The 18373-nt window shown below is 42.5% G+C and overlaps 1 pseudogene; it reads left to right on the top strand.

The window, feature by feature from the left end:
- Positions 1–5188: 5188 nt before the first annotated feature.
- Positions 5189–13239, top strand: LOC147024600 (uncharacterized; annotated as a pseudogene).
- Positions 13240–18373: the final 5134 nt, after the last annotated feature.

Genomic DNA, 18373 nt, shown 5'->3' with positions numbered 1-18373 from the left:
TATATGCTATTTAAACATGGATTACCTTGTCTGCAAGAGGTTGTGCAAGATCAAGCATGCTTTCACAATGACCTGCACATTGGAGGGTTGATGCTGCATTGCACTAAGCAGAACCTGGAATCTGTTCGTCAAAATGCCGAATGCATTTTCTGCCACCCTCCTTGCTCGGCTAAGCCTGTAGTTGAAGATGCGCTGGTCATTATTCATACCCCGGAAACTGTATGACTTCATCATGGTGGTTCTTAAGGAAAACGCATCGTCGCCGACAAAGAAGTACGGTACGTCCTCGTTGTCGTGTGGAAGAGGCTCAGGGTCAGGGAAGCCAAGTGTACCGTCTTCCACGCATTCCTTCAACTCAGAGTCATTGTAAGTTTGCGCATCTGATGCGGATCCGGCACCACCGACATCTGCCCAAATGAACTTGTAGTCAGCATCTACAAGCGCCAGAACAACAATGGAGTAGAATCCTTTATAATTGTAGAAAAGTGATCCACTCCTTGGAGGACAGCGGCAGGCCACGTGCTTCCCATCAAGTGCCCCACATGTATGGGGGAAGTTCCATCGTTTGTAGAACTTGTCGGCTATGACGCGCCAACCATCAGGAGTTGTTGGGCAAACAAGTACCTCATCCACATATTCGTCAACAATAGCTTGACAGACGTCTCTTACCACTCGGGACAGGGTGTTATGAGGGACCCGCCATCCGAACTTCATCGAGCGATACTTGCATCCAGAGGCAAGGTGACGCAAAGTTAGTGCCAGCCTCATGCCAGGCTCAAGCGGAGCCCTGAAGAAGGTGTGCCGCTTTGCTATCCGTGGACCCACTCTGGCCAGCAGCTCGTCAAACATGGCTGGGGGCATGCGGAGAAAGTTGGTGAAGGCTGAATGGTCCTCCTTACGGAGTTCCACCATGAGCTGGTTATATAAACCAAAATGCCGTCGCCTCCCAATCCATGGTGTCACCCAGTGCCTTCTCCTCCGTTCACGTCTTGTTTTCTTGGTTCTATTGGCACGCAAGTGGTGCAGTGCCAAATTGATGAGGGTATGCTGATGTTGGAGGACAGGAAGGTATTGTAGTGTCATCGTTGCTGGATACTCCATCTCTCGTAATGTCATGGACGTACTCACTATGTAGTCCGCAACACTGACGCGTTCCTCCTGTGAAACCTCTTTTTATTTACCAGTTCCCCTAATCACTGCCATTACATCATCATCTGGTATCAGTACGTTCGGAACTCGTTCCTTATGTTCTGTAGTCGTCCGGCAAACGCCAAATACATCCACATACGTCAGTATGCGCAAGAGGTGCGTTACACACAGGCGCAAAGTACATCACTCATTGGTTTGATAAAAGCCTCTTTTGTCCTAAACAATAACTCGGCATGATTTGACATGTAAGTAACTTTTAAGCAAGGAGTGTCGAAGTGTGTCAACGATCGCGAAGCTTGTTGGCAACTTGTCGCTGATAGGTTATAAATAAGTTTCAGGCACGCTAACCATTATACCGACGTCTTTCAGCCTATGAGTAACTTAAAAGTAACGTTTGTCGACGTGTGGCATCGAACGCGTAACGTGCCAAACAACACGTTAATCACAGGTTAGAAATAAGTTTCGGGTACGCAAAACATTATGCCGGCGTGTCTCGACTTATGATTAACTTACAAGTAGCATGTGTTGACGTCTGTCAACGATCGTAGACCGTGCATACAACTTGTGACCAGCGTAGCGGAACGTGTGCGTCATACGCCGGCATACGTCGTGAAATTTCAAGCATAAAAAAATTTGAACACAACCAAAAAGTACAACGTATAAAGCCAACGTACAATGACGTATGACAGTGTTTTTCAGCGTGCTCTCAATGTTATCAAAACTTACCCATAACGTATTCAACGTGTGCCAACGTTTTAGAAAAATTTTTTAAAAATCGGCATACATTGGCTAAAACGTCAAGGTGTGACCGGGCCTTAAAAAAGACATTACTGCGACGTGTTTCGACTTATGAGTAGCTTATAAGTAGCCTTTGTGGACGTGTGTAAGCATCCACATATCGTGTGTAAAACTTATCCCCATCGCATGCAGAACGTGTGTCATACGCCGAGTACGTCGTAAAATTTTGAACATGTTTAAAATTTCTTGACGTACTCTACTTACTACGACGTATGATAGCGTACTTTAGCGTTGTACTCACGTATACCAAACTTACTCATACCGTATTTGACGTGCCCCAACGTTTTAGACACATTTTTCTTAGGTCGGCATACGTTGGCAAGATCGCCAAGGTGTGACCGCGATGTTGACACTTCCATTTCTACGGCAGTTATGATTCGAATCGTTGTGCGTCAGCCTTTTAATAGGCTACGTCACGACATCGTCGGCGATGCGTGCAACGCGCTATGCCTAAGTTAGACTATCGTTGGGCATCGGTTGTGTAGGCCGACAACAGGTTCAGCATTCGTTGGTATAAGTTATCTATAACATAACGAAACGTTCTGTGTCCGTTACCAATGCGTTATACATAAGACCAAGTCGCTATGAATACGTCCGAATCTTTAAAAAAAAAACATCAAAAGTTCAACGTAAGCCAGCGTTTTAGATACATTTTAATACGTTGCCATCGCTGGCTAAAACGTCAAGGTGTGACCGGGCCTTTACATTTTACAATAACCCAAGTCATAGCCAGAAAATGAAACTGCCACCTCGTGATCTTCAAGGATTTAAACCCTGTTGAGAGCAAGCATGGTTGTGTTTGGTTTATGTCTCAGTGTTTTCATATAATGGCTGTTCTCTGGTTTATGTGAAAGGACTCTTTTCTAGACTTCACATTTCTGACTGTGTAACAGCATCTTTTTTTCAGGAAGAGATAAGTTAAAGCATGAAAGACAGTTTCTTTCACTCAGTCACATTCAATTGTTTGTTTCGTATATGATTGGAGAGATAAAGTAATTTATTTTGATGGGACTGATGAACCATACTGTGTTTTGGAGCTTTGGTTCTGCCGGCTGAGGGTCATGCTGGGTGGTTTTCCATCCCTTTCCCAGCAGTAGTAGGGCAGGAATTATGTTGATGTAATCAGAGCCAAAATGAAAGCTCCATTGTTTGTTATCCCTTATAATCTCGCATAATCGTACCATCAAGCTTTACTCAAGCACTTCGCAACATCATGATTCTCCAATATGAGTAATGTTTTTCTTCCCTAAAGGCAATTCTTCAAGCATTCATTGGGCAATGTCACAAACTGAGAAAACCATCAGTGGAACAGATAATCTGTATCCTGATGATTGGAGGCTGCAGATTCCAAATATGATGATCCAGCTTCTATATATGCACTATGCTGTCATATTTAACCTTCATCGTCTGCTCCGAAGCAGTTTCCCGACTTCAGCTGACCTTTCTATTCTGGATAAACGTAGTGGCTTTCGACATGAAAGAGTGCAGAAGGACCTTTTCCGTGAATATTGTTGCTGCAGGTTGTAAGGGTTTTATATTCCAGACACGTAAAAGGCGAGTGTCCTTCACATGATATTCAATATCTACGGAATCAATGTGTTGTGACACATTCTGGCTATTTATTATTATTTTTTGCAACAATGCGTGCGATGTTTTTCCTTTACGTATTTAATATTTTATGTTCATGTAAGAAAGAAACAATTCTTAATTTTGTCGTTGGGACCATCTATAAAATATGTGCACAAAATGGTAGAAATGTTGATCTCCCCCTGAGCTGGACTCACTGGCCACAATGGCCCAATTCTTTCAAACACATGTGTTCTTCGAAGCTGTATTTTATTGGCAACTAGCAAATGCAACCCGTCACTAACACTCGGTCAAGAGGCAGCAGTTTATCCAAGAATCCACTATGGTCTGTAATAAATTTGTAACTAGCTCCACCACCCCTCGCATCTGACAAAAATGTATCACACACCTGGGTGCAATTCCAATGAGAAACTTGACCCTTTTATGATGCTTGTAGGATGAACAAGTGCCTGCTCTGGCAAGAAGATTTGATGGTGGTTCAAAAAATTTTTTATGAACCAATCATGAATGACTGCTACTTTCAATCCAAAATGTTTCTGAAACTCCATTGGCATCGTTTTATGAAGCTCTTCCTTGTCCGGCCATAATACAAAGTCCTTCAGGCGTATGACTGCAAGAAAAGTTTGTGACACTGTTGCCTTCAACACTTTAAACCTGTATGCCAAATCCTCCACCGACAAATCAAGTCATAGTTTCATGAGCACAAGAACAAGTTTATGGACCTACCAGATTCACCAATATAATCCTCAAGAAAACTTAAATGAGTCATCAAAACCACATAGGAATACAAGCCTGTGTAGAACTTCAACCTCTCATCATTACTCTCAAAAACATCTCACTTTCATGTGTCTCACGTTGAAGGTCCTGTTTCTCAAAGGTCAGTCTGTTTAACTCATCGGACACTAGTTTGTCCATCTGTGACTTTCGACTGTCACCAGTATCTTCAATTGTAAGATTTTCATGACTTTTCTCATGCATTCCCATCTCATAAACTTGACACGGTGTTTCATTTTCCTCTTCTTCTGGTGATCTTGGATGGGTATATGACAATGTCATCAAGGCATCACAGCAGCGTCTAACTTCTCTTTCTTCTTCTTCTGCTCTGTAGCTCTTACATAGCGGACACAACCATCGCAAGTCTTCTCACACCTCAGTGATAATGAAGGAGCTTTGTTTGGATTGTTAGAATCATACAGCGGCTTTCCTGCAACAACAAAAAGAAGTACATGAGAAAATATACTAAACTGATGTACAAGTATAATGAAACTATCAAACTGAAAATGTGATTTAAAATTTTTAAACTGGCACTAAAATAAAATAATAACAGCCCAGACAGAGATCGCATGAACCACACCACGGGAAAGGGGTCTTAAAACCTTTGTAACAAATCTAGATCCAGACCAGTCTATTAATCTGTGCAGCTTGGTCAAGGTCAACATTGTTCACTAGTCAGTCAGTCAATCAAACCTCCAATAAGCTTTCATTGAACAGTGTAGACCTTGATCAGACTGTGAGCAGACACAGGCTGGTCTGGGTCTACTCTGGTGGCAAAGGCAACAAGACCCATTTCACCATGGTGTGGCTCACATACATATTTATGTCATTACTTTCTGATGATTAATGCATTAAACCAATAGAAGTATTAAATATAGATATGGAAGAGAACTGTGGCCAGCATTCCAGTTTTTCATGTTTATGCAGTAACATGTCTAACAACTTATTGGAGCACTGCAACATGTGGTGGATTGTTTCCCATACACCTGTTATATTGCTGTCCACAGCTGTGGTCATACGGTATGGTACTCCACTGGGCCATAGACCCCATACCTCACCTCTTGAGAACATGGCTGAGAAATACTGTAACACTCAAAACTTAATATCTATATGAATATGTTTTTTAAAAACTAGAAGGGCATTTGGTCAGGCACATACCTCCTCCAGGCTGATTAGTTTACCTTTTGTATCTCACTGATAGGCCGGATCTGGATTCGGACCTCAACTAAAAATTTGATGAGCTTGTTCGTTTCACTTAACCCACTCACCCACCAAGATTCGTCCAAATTCATAACTTTTTGAGATATCACATCGTACTATATATTGCTTTAGCCCTATCACTCAATGGTGAAGAATCACTCAAAAAATAATTATCAGATCCAGATCCAGATTCGGATCTTCACCAAAATCTAATCATTTCGTCCGTGTCACATACCCAAGCTCTCCACAAAATTTAGTCCAAATTCGTCCACAACCTTTTGAGATATTTTGTTCACAAACAAACAAACAAACAGACAGGGGTGAAAACATAACCTCCATCCACTTTCGGTGGCAGAGGTAATAATGTTTAAATTTCTTGCCAGATTGAAAATGATCAGAGCACATTCTTGTCTGCTTCAAAGTAACTAATTTGTTAGCCTTGTTCAATTGAGACAGCCATAACAATCTCCGTTTCTCTGACAGCTCATCAGTCGCTTTTCCTTGATGGCTAATCATGGCAGGAATTGAATACTGTGATTTTTTTTGTCCCGATTAGATATATTGTGACAACCAACAACACTGCATGTATTCACCATTGTTAACGATCTCCTGCGGCTATAAAGATTAGCATATTGTGCTATCGATCAGTTTGTTTGCCCATAAAGATGGCGGTACATGTGAAGCACCCAGATGTGTGATGTCATGTGAAGTCCATCAATTGCAGGGCAAACAGTGCCCTAATGGACATATGCATTATATTAGCCTGTTACAAACACATTTACATGCTACCAACAAGGGGAGCAAACCTACTTGTCATTTTGGTAAAGTTTAGATGAAGATCCAGTTGGAAATTGCTCTCGGCCAAACAGCGTGTTGCATTGGAGATGGCGTAGGATGACTCAAGAGAAGGAGATAAGACGATACAACAAACATGATTATGGGAAATATGTAGATAATCTACCGATATAAAAACCCAGTGTGTATTTGTGTATTTGTCTGTCCCCCTTCATAAGAGCGATTTAAGAAGGATTTTAAAGGCCAATCTTTCAACATGACTGTGTGGGATCACTGCATTCTATTTTTGAGGATTAAAAACAAACAAACTCGAAAAACATTTTTCATAAAAGAATAATTAGATCTCTTCTGTTGGAAATGTAGACAGTGACTTGCGATTGGGCCTCAAGAGCGGTGTACAGAAGCGTTAAAAAAATTAATAAATACAAGGCGCAGAGACATGAAATTAACTGCACATGATGTGCAACACGCACAGAGTAAAACGAGTGTTCATTTATGTTCGGAGGATGTCTAATAAATAAAGAAGATAGTAACACACCCGACACTAGGCCGAGGCTTCAGACGTTGACACGCTCACGAGGCTGTACCATCAAAATGAAGCATCCCAGAAGATAAAGAAATTAGGATCACATTTGTACATGTCGTGTTTTTAAATAACGCTTCCTGCTACGAAATATCATATCTTCCAGTCTCCTTGACTATTTCAAATAAAATCATTCCAACCCATCATTTTTCACAGGCTTTTGTACCAGTTATTTTATAAAGTGGAATAGAAAATCCAAGAAACCAGCACCAAATATGTACATTTTGATGAGATCTAGAACTGCAAAGATTGTTTCATGAAAAACTTTATCTATCAAGAAAACTAGCATAGTACCTGCCCTATGGATGATCTTGTCCCAAGCATGTAACATGTTCTTCTGATGCATACCTATATTTGGGCAGTGTGTAGGCAACTGACAGCTCAGTGTAGGCAAAAAAATAAAACCCAGTTATGTGCATGAAGCAAAAACATACATACTGCTTATAATTCAAAACACCTCACTGCACTGGAAAAACGTGGGGACAAGAATACTGGACTGTAAATGGTGGAGACTTGTAATACCCTCCCACGCCTGGAGGCAGCGCTACATGATACACATTTACTTTGAAAATTTGTGTCCCCCCCCCCCCCCCACCTCCCAAGACCACTGGCAAACATTAAAAAAACACCCCTATAAATTAATTGGGGTCATGCTGATCCTCTGTAGTAAGCCTGGGCATAATTGGTCCAGAACTGTAGGAGGATTAGCATGATAAACAAACACACAAACACCGATCCATGAATTATACTAAGGATACTTTCAAATATCTGACTATCTCTGGAAACCATCGATGATTCAAAGCAAATCTCATATGCATGATTGATGTATTCATGAACTCCTTTACACTTAGATAAATAAGGAACTACTGTTCATATGTCCTGGGGGCACATATGGGGTGTATCATGGAGTACAATCATACTCCATAAATAGGGATGGCACAGGAAAAAATGGAAGTGCACAAAAAAATGCAGTTAAAAAGTACTAAAGAGCGAGTCCCTAAAATAAGTCCACTAAAAGTCCCTAAATTAAGTTGTCAATCAAGGAAGCCAATATGATCACTAAAACTCCAGTCCAGGCTAAAATACAGACAACATCGGTGGGCTGTCAAACCGAGACAGTAGATCAGGAATGCCAAATCAAGATCCAAGTGGTAAAGTCGATATTAATTTTTCCGAAATGGCTTCATTGGATTGATCATGGAGGTCATACATTGTGCTGCTCAAGTGAAAAGGAGGTCTGAGAAAATCAACATAATATCTTTACAGCCAGTAAACATCTGGGTTGGGAGGGCTTTTCCTCTTAGGATATTTACAAGATATTTAGCAATACGGGTAATAAAATTAGAAAATTATGAGGCCAAACAGCCTCAGGACTCTTCAATGGAGTAATGTTAACAATTCAGTGGAATGATAAATGTCTCGTGGCTCATGGGTCAGAATTTTAAAAGTTTATTTTCGCATTGACAACTAAACCTGGCATAATATATTTACAAGAAACATGGGTCAAAAGTCAAAATCAATTTCAGATTCCGGGGGAAACCTTTATACATTGGGACTTAGTCAGTGGGGTTGTGAGTGGATGTAGGATTCTTATTAAACTTTGTATTCCCTTCATGGTAATAGAATGCATGGTCGAATTTGAGGGTAATATTATTAATATTCATGGCTCAAGGGGAAAGCTCACAATTATAAACTTCTATAATCATTGCCAACAGTTGGTGAACAACATGTTTCAGAAGGTTTTTCGAAGGTGCGTTGGGGTGCTCCTTTTATGTGGTTACTTTAATAGGCAAAACATTATTTGGTGCTCCAAAAGCACGGATAGAAATAGCAGGTGTATTGAGGAATTAATTGATGAATTTGATGTGGTTTTATTAAATGACGGAACGGGGACTTGTATTAATCCGTCTTCGGGGAAGATGTCCCTTTTGGATCGCATCTTCATTTCATTCTTGGTAGCAGCGAAATGTGAATGGAGGGTTCGCGATGACAATCTGAGTAGTGATCACTTCCCAATGATCAGTGATCTTAAATTAGAAAGGGACTCTGTGGACTCAGAAGGACCACCTTGTTGGAACTTTTCTCAGGCAGACTGGGCTCGTTGTTCAAGTCGCTGTTCTAAGGAAGTAAAGGAAGAGATGGTTAATTGAAATATTGATAACTTTAATAGGAATATTGTCCAAATTTTTAATGACATTGCGAGTGATACAATCCCAATCTCCTGAAGTTCATGTCGGCATGAGAATTAAAGTTCCCCGGTGAAATGAGTGTTGCAAACAAGCTATCTATGAAAGGAGGGCCACTGTTAAAACATTAAGAAGAACCCTAAGGATGGAAGACACCATGAAATATAAAAGGAAAAGGGCATATGCTCAAGTGATTATCAAACGAGCCAAGACAGCCACTTGGTAATAATTTTGTGCATCTATTATTCCCGACACCACTAGTCCGGCAGCCAAAGACCAAATTTTCCCCTAACCCCAAAATGTCTGATATAGTTTTTTTCTCTGCTGATTTTTTATCATTGGGGTATATATAATGAGATCTAGGGTGCTGTGGACCAGTCACCCTTGAGCAATTTTAAATATTCAAGATGGCGTCCAAGATGGCTGCCGCGAAGGACCAAAATTCGAAAATTCCCATTATTCCAATGTTTTCTGCCAGAGATCAATGATTTTTTTGTATCAAGATATATGTTTTGGGGTCCAATAATTTCGATAGAAAGGGTTTGAGAAGTATTGGATGTACCGTTGCTATGGTAACTAGCAATATGGCTACCATTAAGTCGGTAAAAGGTGGTAACAATGGCAAAACTGCCATAAATCTCAAGAAAATGTTTGTTAGAGCATTGTTTTTATTTTCTAGATATATGCTAATGACCATAATGTATTGGATGAAATAGGTTTGATGAGTTACGATTTTCTGTTGCCATGTAAACCATCTAAAATGACCATTCGGATGTTTGAAATAAGTGTAAAAGATATATAACATAAAACCGTACATTTATGGCCTCAGTTAAATGTTTTCTTACCCTTCGATCATGATGGGATGGATATAATAAATAAACTGTTTGATGTTGCCATGGTGACCACAAAGATGCTACCATAATGGGCACTGTAACGTTTTGATAAACATGTTTTTTTCTACTAATATTACATTGATTACCATTATGTTTCAGATATTCTGATGACAATGGGAGTCTAAAGTTGGAATGACATGATGTGACGTGTACAGAGCATTCTTTCTCTCCCTAAAATTGTCAACATTAACACTTAATATTTTCTTTCTTTGATTTAATCTAGAGCTAACCATGGAGCAGGGGTGCGTTTTTAAGTTCCGGTATGGCACTGTGATGAGAAGACATCGCTCTCAGAGACTACTGGTATGGCACGAATAGAAACGATTATCAATGCGAGCAAAGTTTATGGTGGTGTAGTAGATAGTAGAAAAATCGTGCAAATTATGATACAATCATCAAATTTGGCATTTCTGGTCTGCAGGGCTTTCTGATCAAATTTGCCTGATTGGCCATTTGAAAATCCAATTTTTGAAAAATTTGAAAGAAAAAAAATAACTTCAAAAAAATTTGAAGTCATAACTGGCTGAAATTCTTGAAGTGCAAGTGAACATCCCAGACAGAGAACCAAGGGGAGATGCAGTCATCATTGATGGCTCAGCACTTATCAATGCCCTACCTCCACGCACTTCAAAGATAATTGATGACTATGCGAAAGAAGACATCATCCCAAAGGTGGAATCCTATGGTGCCAGGTACGAGAGGGTGGACGCAGTGTTTGATGTGTACAAGAAGTCAAGTCTGAAGTCCGTGGCAAGGTCGAAAAGGGGGCAAGGAATCAGAAGAAGAGTGACAGGAACCAGTAAGACCCCAAGTAACTGGAGAAGCTTTCTTCGAGATGACAGCAACAAGACTGAGCTGTTTCACTTCCTTGCGGAAAAGATGTGTGAAGCACAGACGATAAGCACAGTCATTGTCACAAAAGAAGAAGATGCCATCAGCAACACAAGGAAGTCACTGGATGCTGTGTCTCCATGTTGTCATGAAGAAGCTGACACTCAAATATTTGTACACGCCACGGATGCAACGACAGATGGTAGCAAGTCCATTATCATAAAGGCTAATGACACGGACGTACTAGTCATAGCAATATCTGTACTGCCATCCTTACAGGAACTAGGTCTTGAGAGCATGTAGATTGCCTTTGGACAAGGAGCCAAGGCGCGATGGATTCCAGTCCATGAGGTAATTTCTGCAATAGGGCCTGAGAAAGCTAGAGGGATCCCATACTTCCATGCGTTCACTGGATGTGACGTCTTGTCTGCCTTCCACGGTAAAGGGAAGAAAACTGCATGGCAGACTTGGAACGTCTTTGATGATGTTTCTGAAACATTCACCAATCTCAGCCAGCATCCAACATTGATTCGTGATCTTGACTTTTTCAATTTTTTTTTTCTTCAAAATTTGGATTTTCAAATGGCCAATCAGGCAGATTTGATTAGAATCCCCTGGAGAACAAATGTGGCAAATTTGATGCTTGTATCATTATTTGCACGATTCCTATCAAAAATTGCTGTTATCTGCCCCACTATGGGGACACCTTGCATGTAGAACTTGAAACACAGCTTGCTGAAAATGAGAACTTGAAGATCTACTTCCATAGAAACTGCGTGTCTCGGTATACATCAAAAACCAACCTTGCCAAGTCTAAGAATAATGAGGGTGCCCCTCCAGCCAAAAGATTACGACGGTCATCGTCAGTGTTTGACTTCAAGCTTCATTGCCTGTACTGTGACAAAGCCTGTGAAATAAACAAGGATCCAAAGAATCCTCAAAGATGGAGACCAGCCTTCCTGTGTTGTTCAACCCATACTGAGTATGGTGGTAAGCCCTACAAAGAATATCTTCTTGACAAATGTAATTCGCGTAACAACCACTTGGCAAATGAAGTCCAAAGTCGCATTGAAGGTGCCGTCAGTGACTTGCATGCAGTTGACGCTCGTTATCACAAGGACTGCATGAGCTTGTTCTCACTAGAAGTGACCCTGTGCCAGCTGAGATTAATAGTGGTGTCATCATCAAGTGCCAGGACATGAAAACAATGCAGGAGGAGGTGGATAACATGATTGTTCAACAAGTGGCAGAGGTGAAGGCTAAGAAAGTGCTTGTGGTTGCAGACGACACTGATATCTTTGTTCTTCTGCTTCACTTCTGTTGCCAAGGTGGCATACCAGCTTCAACCTCTGTCTTGATGGTTTCGCCAATTCATGGTCGTGCAGTGATTGATATCAATGCCACCGTTGACCAGCATCGTGAAATCATCCCAGACCTGTTAGCAACACATGCACTCACTGGTTGCGATACAGTGGCAACATACTTCGGAATTGGAAAGGCTGTGGCACTCAGAGTCCTGAGAGCTGGCGTTCATGCCCTAAGCTATATAGGTGACACAAGTCGCATTCTGTCGGAGGTCACCTCACAGGCAACACCATTCACTCTGGCCTGTTATGGCCAGACTAAATGTACGTCATTGACAGAGGCACGCCAGAAAATGTGGGTAAGCAAAGTGGGCCGGAGTGTGGTTGGTGCACCAAAGCTGGCTACCTTGCCTCCAACAAATGAGGCATTCAAGGAAAATGTGGCCTGCGTTCACCTTCAGGTAGCAGTCTGGAGGAATGCACTGCAACCAGATCCACCTAGAATGCATCCAACAGCATTTGGATGGTCACGGGAAGATGGCTCCAAAACATTTTCCCAACAACTCTTTCCAGTGACATCCCCCTAGCACCAGATGATTTACTGAAACTCGTCAAATGTTCTTGCAGTAGTGAGATCCCATGCAAGACACAAAGATGTGGTTGCAACAGTGCAAACCTTGCCTGCTCAGTGTTCTGTGCATGTCAGGGTGGCCAGAGTTGTTTCAACGAAAGAACAAAGCAGATTCTACAGGCAGACGACGATGACGAAAATGACTAGATGTCTCTCAACTGAACCCAGGGACGTATACACATCTGTTTCCATCTGCAAATACCCAATGACCCATTGTGTCAGAACATTAATTTTGTGACACCACTCGAAACTGAAATGCCTGCAAGCCAAATCTTGAACCTGTGCAGATAATGAGGGCTAAGATACATGTAGATACATCTTGACTCCTCTGACAGCTGAAGATAGATTGTTTTCTAACATGAACATTCGTGTGTGCTCACGTAGTTTCTTTAATGGTAGTTGTCACCTACATGTAATCTATGGTATTCTCGATGCAATTCCATTTTTGATATTCCTTGCAATCTCTGTGGTCAATTTGGTAGCATTTCCTGTGGTCATCTTGTATGGCCCTAAATGATAATATCCAGGAACAAATCGTACTGCTCTTTGTTGTTCATCTTTGTTGTTTAGTTTCGGCCATCAAAGCGGTCGTTTTGGAAGCTATTTGAGGTGGTTACCATGGCAACAGAAAATCTTAAACTCATTCATCCTTTTTTATCTAATTTATTGTCGTCAATGTTATATTGCTAGGAAATACAAAGAATGTTCTATTCATATTATCTTGGACGTTATGGCAGTTTTGTCATTTTTACCGCCTTTATGATAGCCATATTGCTTATTTACCATAGCAACGGTACATCCAATACTTCTCAAACCCTTTCTATTGAATCCATTTGACACAAAAACATATATCTTGGCCAAAACATCATTGCTTTATGGCAGAAAACATACAAATAATCGGCATTTTCGAATTTTAGTCCTTCGTGGCAGCCATCTTGGAAACCATCTTGAATATTTAAAATTGCTCAAGGGTGACAGGTCCACACCACCCGAGATCTCATTATATACACCCCAAAGATGAATCATCAGCAGAGAAAAAAAAACTATATCAGAGAATTAGGGGTCACTACCCTTGGCTGCCGGACTACACTCTTAAAATCATTTGGAAAAGAGATAAAAGTATGCAGGGAATCAAATTTGGATGGAAATCTATTCTGACACTTATTTTCCTGAACAAAACTCTCTGTTCAAATGCAGACAAGGTGGAGGCCCTTGGCCAACATTTTTCTGGGAGTTTTGGTGACAATAATAGAGTTGAAGCACATATTATTTAATTTGCAAATCAATATCAGGACATCGTCAATGATGGTCAGCATCTAAATTCCCCTCTTAAACTGGACTTCACTCTTTGGGAACTTAAGCAGGTCATTCAAAAGGCTAAGAATAGTTCCTTAGGTCCAGATTAGTTTATCCTTTCTCTTGGTCAAGCACTTGGATGACAGGGTTTTGAGAATATTCCTTACACTATTTAATCAGGATTGGGAGTTAGGAAAACTTCCTTGTGATTGGAAACACTCCATTGTAGTCCCTATTTTTAAAGATGAGAAAGAGGGTACAGCTCCATCCTCACATTGTCCGATCTCCCTCACTTCGGTTGTCTGCAAATAAATGGAGAAGATGGAAAATAACCGCTTGGTCTACTTCCTGGAAAAGAAAGAACAACCTCCTGTATAAATTTCAGAGTCGGTTTAGAAAGGGACGGTCTGCTATTGACCTTATCACTACACTGGCAAACGAGGCCAGGAAATCTCTAAATAGTTAGGAGTCGCTTCTGGGGGTGTCCTTGATATTCATAAGGCATATGTGACTGTTTGGAAAGAGGGCCTTCTTTATAAGATACACAACCTCGGGATTAAACACCTGTCTGTCCGTCTGTCTGTTTATTACTTACGAAAAACATTTTTTGCTAAGTATGTTGGTCTGTAGCGTTTGTCTATCTGTCTGTTTGTCTATCTGTCTGTTTGTCTGTTTGTAACACGATTTTTGGCCACAGTTTTCAAACAATCATTCTGAATTATTTTATGTGGAGGTGACTGGCCAAGGACAGCAATGCTTAGTTTTGGTGAAGATCCGAATCCGGAACCGGATCTGAGAATTTTTAGGGCGATTCTTCACCATTGAGAGATAGGGTCAAAAATTATATATCACACAACATCTCAAAAGGTTCTTGATGGATTCGGATGAAACTTGGTGGACATGTTGGGTGTATGACAAGGACAAATCGATTAAATTTTGGTGAAGATCCGAATCCGGATACGGATCTGAGAATTTTTCAAGTGATTCTTCACCATTGAGAGATATGGCCAAAAATGATACATAGCACAATATCTCAAAAAATTATGGACGTATTTGGATGAAACTTTGTGGGCAGTTTGGGTTGTGAAAAGGACGAATTGGTTCAGTTTTGGTGGAGATTCAAATCCAGATATGAGAATTATTTTTGTGATTCTTCACCATTGAGAGATGGGGCCAAAAACTTTGTATAGCATTGTACAGTATCTCTCCAACTTATGGGTGACTTGTGACAAAAGGAGGTGGAAGAGTTGGTTAGGTGACCAGAACAATTTTGGTTAAGGTCCGGAATTAGATCTGACCTATCAGTGGCATACAAAATGTAAACAATTTAGCCTGGTGGAGGTATGTTCTCCATGGAGTGACGTTCCATTTCACCAAGTAAAAACGGGTTCTACAGGATTGACATATCAGGATTGACCTATCACTGATATCAAAATCAAACCTATCCAGACCCTGCCAACCGGCGGTCAACCATGTTCCGGACCATTCCCTCCAGCTCCGCTCGGGTGCCAAGACCAGTCCCAGCTCCAGGCTCACGGCTGTCCACGGGGCCCACCTGCCGGACAGTTATCGCATGGCGCTCGGACCCTCTGGCTGGCGGCTTCGCTGCCTCCCATCGGGCGGCAGTGTCAGCTACCTTCTGAGGGGTTTCCGGCCGAAATGTCGTCAGCAGGGCCCCGGTGTCGGTGCCCGCAAGAGCCTGGATAAAATAGTCCAGGGAAAGGTCTTCCTGGTAGGGTGCTGCCATGTTCGCATGCGCGATCCCCACTGCATGGCGAATGTCATAAGCTAAATCCCCCATTTTATCATGAGGCTGCCGTTTTCGCCCATCGAGCTGAGCTTTAACAAGCTCACTCTGCTGTTTTATTCCGAATAGATCACTTAGGGCCGAACGGAGGCCTGCCAATGTCATTGCTCCTGGGGGAATTGTGGTCAGGACCTCAGCCGCCACGCCACGCAGTGCCGCCACGAGATGGATCCCACTCTCGTCCATGCTCCAGCCATTACCCCTGGGCACGTGGTCAAATTGGGCCAAATACGCCCTCAGGTCGGTCTTCCCATCGTACGGAGCTAGCAGCACCGTCCGGCCTCCCGGGTTCCTAGCCCCACTCACCGGTCCTTGAGGGGCAAGTGCAGGGGCGGACCCTCCGGATTCCGGCGGTGCTCTACACCCGCAGAGCCAAAGCCACTCACCTGGACAATTCATCAACCCCGTCTGGGTCGATGCGTGCCCCGCATCATCTTGTGCACTCGACCATGTCATATTACTTGCACTCTGCACATACTCCGGCGCAATCACACTGGGGGCTTGTGTTAGCCCAAGACACTGCGGAGCTTCTGCCCCCCCCCCCTCAAACTTGGCATGTACCCTTTCCCATCATGCTCCTGCTTCACTTCGCACAGCCTTACCTTCACTGGACCCACCTGGTCACGGTCTACTTCGAGGGAGCGTATTCTCTCCCTCTCTTCCTGAAGGAGGCCATCCTGCTCCTTACATCGGGTCTCAAGACACTCCAGAAGCTCCACCTTAATGTCCCTTACCTTCCCCTCTATCTGTGTTTGCTCCTCTTTTACTTTATGTAATTCATCCTTTACCCGTTCTATCTCCCTTTGTGTCTCTGTTAATTTCCCCTTTCCTATGCTAAAACACTCCTTTGTCTCGTCCTCGTGTTTCTTAAGGCCTAAGTCACATTTGCTCCACGGCGACGATACGGCGGCAGTACGCCCTCTGAATTGACAGAAATGTACGGCGGCCGCAGAGTTTCTTAGGTGGGCTCAGGGTGGCCCTACGCCGTATGGCTATATTTTACAGGCCGTAGGGTTGCTGTGGAATTATAGCGCGGAGTTATAACTTTTTTCATTTCTACGTTCGCCGTAGCAATTCAACAAGCCGAAACAAAAGAACTGGTTAAAAAAAAACCCATTCGTTACCATCCGTCTGGCCGTACGTTCACCTTAGGGCCCCCCTACGGTCGCCTTGTGGGCACCTTGCTTCTGCCTTGAAAATTCTATGGCCGCAGCAGGAACGCCCTAATGTCACTGTGCGACATCAAATCAAAGACCGTACAGAACCACCACGTTTTCAGTCTCCACAATTTATAAATACCCCGTGCGGCTACCCGAAAAATAAAAACCTATGTGACTGCTACATTGTGTGACCGTGGAAATACTGCGGCCACCGTATAACTGCTTATGGCCGTAGATTTTGGAGACCCCACGGCCGCTGTGGCAAATGTGACTTAGGCCTTAATTGCTTCTCCATTTCCTGGTTCTTCGTCTCATTTTTCTGTCCCATCTCTTTAACCATTTTCGTCATTTCTTCGTGTCTCATTTTACACTCTTCCTTTACGGCCTCCAATTCCCCCCTTTGTTTCCTGCTGGCCTTGTTTTAAATTTTGTATTGCGTTTGTGTTTTTCCCAATCTCCACTCTTAATTGCCCTTGTCCTTTCTTTATTTCCATCATCCCCTGTCCAAGTTTATCCACTTCTCGTCCAACCACCATTATTTTATCCGTCACTTCTTCCTTACCCGTCTTCATTGCGATCCAAACACCTTCCACACTCTCTTTCAACTCGGTTATTTATTCACGTACAGTACTAATCTTATCCGCCATTTTCCGGTCCATGTTTTCCATTTCGCCCTTTAACTCTGCCAGCTCCGCCTTCATTTCCTCCTGATCCGCCTTCAGTGTTTGCATATTCCAATCCATTTTTTTCCATATCACCTCTCAGTGTTTGCATCTCTCCTCTGTTGGTTTCGCCCCAGTTCCATGCTTTCCATAATTTGTTTCATTATCTCCATAAACTGGTCCGTGTCAAATGGCTTTGGCGGAGTCGATCTGCTATGATCGGGTGTAGAACCAATGGGGATCACAGGGTTCTCTGTGAGGGAAATTTGATGCAGGGGGTCCTCAAGCATTGTTATAGACGCGGTTGCCCCCATTACCTCTGGGTATGGCTGCAGGGAATTATCTCCCTCAAAACTGTTGTCCTGAGCCACGGAGTCCTCCAATATTGTACTCTCAAAACCCACCTGAAACAGCTCATCTTGGTACACCATGGTCCATACCGATAAATAAAATTTGAATCCTGCTCTTAATTTTGGGGGGAGGGGGGGTTGCGAAGCACACCCCTGGCTCGAATCCCATTCCAAATACCAAATTGTTGCGGGTTCGAATCATGCAAAATTTTTATGGGTGAATCCCACTCCTGACACCAAACTGTTGTGGGTTCGAATCCCACAAATTTTAATATGGTTCCATCCCACTCCTGACACCAAACTGTTGCAGGCCGGGGGGGTCTGGTGAGAAGACCACAAGGTGGGGGAAGGTATGTCTATTCCCACT

The sequence above is a fragment of the Eptatretus burgeri genome, chromosome 6, assembly GCF_056783735.1.
Source record: "Eptatretus burgeri isolate ZD-2024b chromosome 6, Ebu_testis_v1, whole genome shotgun sequence".
In the NCBI taxonomy this organism is placed as follows: Eukaryota; Metazoa; Chordata; class Myxini; order Myxiniformes; family Myxinidae; genus Eptatretus; species Eptatretus burgeri.
This window is presented reverse-complemented; position numbering and strand designations above follow the sequence as displayed.